Genomic DNA, 6,000 nt, shown 5'->3' on the forward strand with positions numbered 1-6,000 from the left:
GGGATGCTGATACGTCTCCAACGTATCTATAATTTCCGCTGTTCCATGCTTGTTTTATGACAATACCAACATGTTTTGTTCACACTTTATATCATTTTCATGCATTTTCCGGAACTAACCTATTAACAAGATGCCACAGTGCCAGTTCCTGTTTTCTGCTGTTTTTGGTTCCAGAAAGGCTGTTCGGGCAATATTCTCGGAATTGGACGAAATCAACGCCAAACCTCCTATTTTCCCGGAAGCGTCCAAAACACCGAAGAAGAGTCGGAGAGGGGCCAGGGGGCCACCACACCACATGGCGGCGCGGGCCAGGCCTAGGCCGCGCCGGCCTAGGGTGTGGCGCCCTGTGTGCCCCCGCGCCGCCTCTTCGCCTATAAAAGCCCTTTCGACCTAAAAACGCAGTACCAATTGACGAAACTCCAGAAAGACTCCAGGGCGCCGCCGCCATCGCGAAACTCCAATTCGGGGACAGAACTCTCTGTTCGGCACCTGCCGGACGGGGAATTGCCCCCGGAGCCATCTCCACCGCCGTCTTCACCGCCATCTTCACCGCCATCGCTGCCTCCATGATGAGGAGGGAGTAATCCACCCCTGAGGCTGAGGGCTCCGCTGTAGCTATGTGGTTCATCTCTCTCCCATATACCTCAATACAATAATCTCATGAGCTGCTTTACATGATTGAGATTCATATGAGTTTTGTATCACAATTTATCTATGTGCTACTCTAGCAAAGTTATTAAAGTAGTTCTATTCCTCCTGCACGTGTGTAAAGGTGACAGTGTGTGCACCGTGTTAGTACTTGGTTTATGCTATGATCATGATCTCTTGTAGATTGCGAAGTTAACTATTGCTATGATAATATTGATGTGATCTATTCCTCCTACATATGCATGAAGGTGACAGTGTGCATGCTATGCTAGTACTTGGTTTAGTCTTTTGATCTATCTTACACTAAAGGTTACTAAAATATGAGCATTATTGTGGAGCTTGTTAACTCCGGCATTGAGGGTTCGTGTAATCCTACGCAATGTGTTCATCATCCAACAAGAGTGTAGAGTATGCATTTATCTATTCTGTTATGTGATCAATGTTGAGAGTGTCCACTAGTGAAAGTGTAATCCCTAGGCCTTGTTCCTAAATACTGCTGCGTTACTACTGCTTGTTTACTGTTTTACTGTGTTACTACTACTGCAATACTACCACCATCAACTACACGCCAGCAAGCTATTTTCTGGCACCGTTGCTACTGCTCATATATATTCATACCACCTGTATTTCACTATCTCTTCGCCGAACTAGTGCACCTATTTGGTGTGTTGGGGACACAAGAGACTTCTTGCTTTGTGGTTGCAGGGTTGCATGAGAGGGATATCTTTGACCTCTTCCTCCCTGAGTTCGATAAACCTTGGGTGATCCACTTAAGGGAAAACTTGCTGCTGTTCTACAAACCTCTGCTCTTGGAGGCCCAACACTGTCTACAGGAAAGGAGGGGGAACGTAGACATCAGCAGACAAGAGGAGTAAAAAGAGGAGTTGAGAAATAACTGCACCAAATTTATATTAAAAAAAAAGGAGGCAACAATAAAAAAAACACTGAATCGTTACCTTTGTCAGTAAGATAGAAACAAATAGGAAGTTCACATTTAACTGCGACTGCGATTCACTTTATCTAAAAAAAGGAAAAATATAGGATGGGAGGGTCACACCCGCCCTGTCCCCACAACCATTACGAAGTTCACTTGAAAAATACGTCAGGGGTTCACTCATCTTGAAAAAAGGTATTTGGGTATATTTTAAAAACATTAATTGATTTCCTAATATAGCGGGTAGGAGTTCCCCACCACAATTACGAAGTGCACTTCTGTAAACGCAAAGGAGTTCACTAATCTTAAAAAAGGTATTACACTATATTTTAAACATTTATTAAAAAACCTTCTATTCATTTCCTAGTATGGGGGGGGTCCCCCCCCCAACCCCCCCCTTTAATGGTACAAGAATAAAATAAATTAACACTGGTTAATTTATACATGGAGTTAAAGAAAAAGAATACCAGAAGTAAACTGACAGTAGTTCACGTAATAAAGTAACAGCAGTTCATTTTCAGATAAAAAAAGATAAAAACATGCGTATGAATGGAAAAACAACAATACAACAAAAATGGATAGTACATTAAAGGGAAGTTCACAACTTACAAACAGAGATATACATACATGCTCGATGTGGATTTACATGTGAAAATAGAGGCCACAGCTTATTTGAAAGATGAAAATCAAACATGCAATTGACAAAGTTCATGCATTCCGGTAGTTCACATCATAAAATTAAAGAAGTTCATTTGTTATAACACCAACAAACATGAACTGCTGGTAATGAAAAACACAGCAGAGACTTGTAAGCTACGAAAAAACCCACAGATAACAAGCATTATCTGGATTCTGTTACTACATCAAAGTGTAAGCATGAACACCACCGCGTCATCACTGCATCAACTGAGGAAAACATAACTACACAAGCATAGGCAAATACCGAACTAAGCAAAAGAACATAGATCTGTGAAAACAAAATTCGTGGATAAGGATCAAAGCAAACCTATCAAAACAAAAATCCTACAGGGGAGAGAGACCCAATACCATTACCGAAGACAAACAAAGCGCGAGAATATAACGGCGGAGCCATCAACCTCGAGGATTTCACGTAGAAGAACGCCGAAGCTGTGCGACGGCCATCTGAAAAAACAAATCTGCAGATCAAGATAAAAAAGATAAGAGCAATGTCCGGATAGCATAGAAGAAACTGTGCCGCAGACATCGACGATCTGCGATGCACCAGTGGAGAACAAATTCGTCGATGGAGCGTCGGACACGAGCACGGAGATGAGCCGCCACCATCGCCGAAGTTCTAAGAAACGCATCGAGCAAAAGGGAGGAGCTCGGGAGCGAGCAAGGGAGGAAATCGCCAGGGAGGAGCTCGGGAGCGAGCAGGGAGGAAAACGCCAGGGAAGATCTCGGGAGCAAGCAGGGAGGGAATCGCCATGGAAGAGCTCGGGAGCGAGCAGGGAGGGGTGGGGAGCGAGCACGGAGGAGGTGGGTAGCGAGCGGGAGGTGGGACACGTAACGATTCGCTGTCTCGTAGGAAGTTCACACGCGCGCGGGAGCGGGACGCGAGCGGGACGTGGGACGCGAAAATATGAAGACTCACGGGAAGTTCGCATGCGATAAGTTAGGAAGTTCAGAAAGGGTTCGAGAATAGCAGACCTATATATATATATATATATATATATATATATATATATATATATATATATATATATATATATATATATATATATATCGACGCGGATTTTCTACCAAGGGTGGTAGCTGTGCATAGGGTAGCATCCGTTGGATAGAAGGAGTCTCATGTCCAGATCAAATACCCAGGAGCACTTTCACTGAACGGACGTTTGTGCTCCGTGATTGCATGCAGTCTAAAAGGCAGGAAAAAAACGTTGCCACAACTTTCCCACACTCTTTTTTACATCATTCCACACATTGCGTCGGCAACGGTGATGACCATCCGTGTGTGAAAATTTAGCTTTTTTTAGCCAAAAACACACATTGCAACGGGTGCTGGTGCCCGGTCATGTCGAGTGAGCAGTCGTCGGTGTGCGGTTCAAATGGGCTGGTAGGTGTAGTTGTACATGGTAGACGTATCGGTAAAAAATCTGAATCCACACATAAGACACGGCTCGGTCCTGGTTGGTCCGTGCCGTGCATGAGTTGTCAAAATCGCAGCAACTGTGCGCATTTAGTAGGGTGTGTGCTTGAAAACCTTTCGTACGATCTGGTTTAGTTTTCATCACATGCGTGTATGATCGGTTTTGAATGTGGAAGATAACCTGTATGTTGCTGTTGTAGGTAGCGAGAACGCCTAGCAAAGTGCTCTAAATGAAAACGGCATGAATAAATCAACAGTGAGTCCAAACTTTAGGCCTCTCGTTTTGTAGTGTGGGTGTGAAATTTTATCCCAATTAAATACAATTACCTCATCTGATCGTTCTAATAGAATGTACAATTTCTGCGCGGGCTTTATGAAAATATAAAAATTGAAAAATGCTCCAAAGGAAATTCACACATTGGTATGGTTTTTAAACCTTTTTGATAGTGTGGGGTTACCCATTTTTTCGTCGGTTCCTTGTATTTGCATGTGTGTTGTTCGAGGGTGGAGATGTGCAAACAATGCAGAGCGATTACGGACACGCTTCGTAGGATAAAAAATGAAAAAAAATGTGCGGAAATTAATTACAAAAGACGGCCCAAAAAATAAAAACTTCCGTGTGTTGTTGTAACACTGCACGACAAAAATGATACAGGCTTTAAATGGATAATAGTGGATAGTCGCGACGGAGTAGCTAGGTCTTCTTATTGTCGTTTTGGAGTCATCTTTTACTCGATGAATTGGACAAATTGGGCCGGCAAGTTTCCTGAATTATTTTTCAGGTGCAGCACGTCAAATAATAAATCTGCCTGGGTAGGACAATCCTCCTTCGGCTTGTCGATTAGGTACCACAAAATCTGTCTCCAAGTAGTGACGCCAGTCAGGCGTTGCTCCGTTCGACGAAGCTTGCTGGAATCGACGGAAACATACGTCGCACGTTTCAGGTCCGACCGATCCACCAATTTTGAATTGCTCGATTAGTTGGGAGGCTGAAATTTCGATGAATTTGGGTGATCCATGCCTCAACCAGCAACGTGTTGAAAAATAGTTTAGTTGAATAATTATATAAAAAGAGAAACACTGAATAAAAGATGCAAAGTTGGTAATGTTTGTGTGGTTGAAAAAAAGGTGGTTGGTGGGAACCTGTTATGTTGTCCAATGGATCCAACTGCCCATTTGTGGAATGTATTTGCAGCCTCTTTTCTCTTACTGCAAAAAAGCTAAAAGAGGTACTGGTAGTCGATCCATTGTTCCAACAACATATGTGAAGAAAACATAGTCGATGTGTTGGCGAAAACTAAATATACCATGCCTAGGATGTATGATGCATCAAGGTTGCCTGCTTCTGCACATGTTTGCAAGAATGCTTTTGCACCAACCGACCATTTTTTCGCACTGACGGCGAAGCAACGAGCACTAATGTTTTTTGAGACAGAACCGCTCCTACCAATCTCTGTGAACCTCTTGGACCTGCGTTTAGAGGATTGTAACCACGGATTATTTACGTGTTGGGTGGGGGGAGGGACAGTTATAAATAAAACTACAAAATGATATACTCACGTCATGGTTGCGGACAGAAAGTCGGTGGGGACACGAGCTGATGCTGCTACAGATTCAAGGATAGATGCAATCACTCCATCTGGGAGGCCGTCGATGCTCATTTCTGCGACAACCTCGACCGTGCTATCGCTAGGCGGTTGCTCTATCTTCTCGTCGATAGACGGCGACGATGAGCTAAGGAATGGAACTACGGTGCGGTTCATGTTTTGACTGGATAATTCGTAACAAGCACTATCCAAACTATGCAATGCAGTGGAACGAATTTGAGGAGCGAGACTCAATGCCCCCTGTAATTGTTGCCGTAGTTGATCAGCTTCGATCCGTGAAGAGAAAGAAATGCCAACTGAATTTTTTTTAACGTGATTTCACACATTGAGTCGGCAACGGTGGTTACAATCCATCGTGTGAAAATTTAGCTTTTTTACGCCTTTTGACAATTTGTCAAGGTCACGGTGGCTAGAGCCATACCGTATGAAAAATTAGCCTTTTTTACTTGTTTTCACACATTTGAGTCGGCCACGGTCCTGGTTGTAGTACACGGGATTTAAAAAATAAGGTGATGCCATCAGATGCTACATATCCACACGTAGAAAAATTAGCTTTTTTTACTTGTTTTCACACATTTGAGTCGGTCACGGTCCTGGTTGTAGGATGCCATCAGATGCTACATATCCACACGTAGTCAACTCCAAAAAAATGCCAACCGTGACCGTCCCTTTTTTGTTGTTTTGGCAAAATAAATGCT

This window comes from Lolium perenne, chromosome 2, assembly GCF_019359855.2.
Source record: "Lolium perenne isolate Kyuss_39 chromosome 2, Kyuss_2.0, whole genome shotgun sequence".
In the NCBI taxonomy this organism is placed as follows: Eukaryota; Viridiplantae; Streptophyta; class Magnoliopsida; order Poales; family Poaceae; genus Lolium; species Lolium perenne.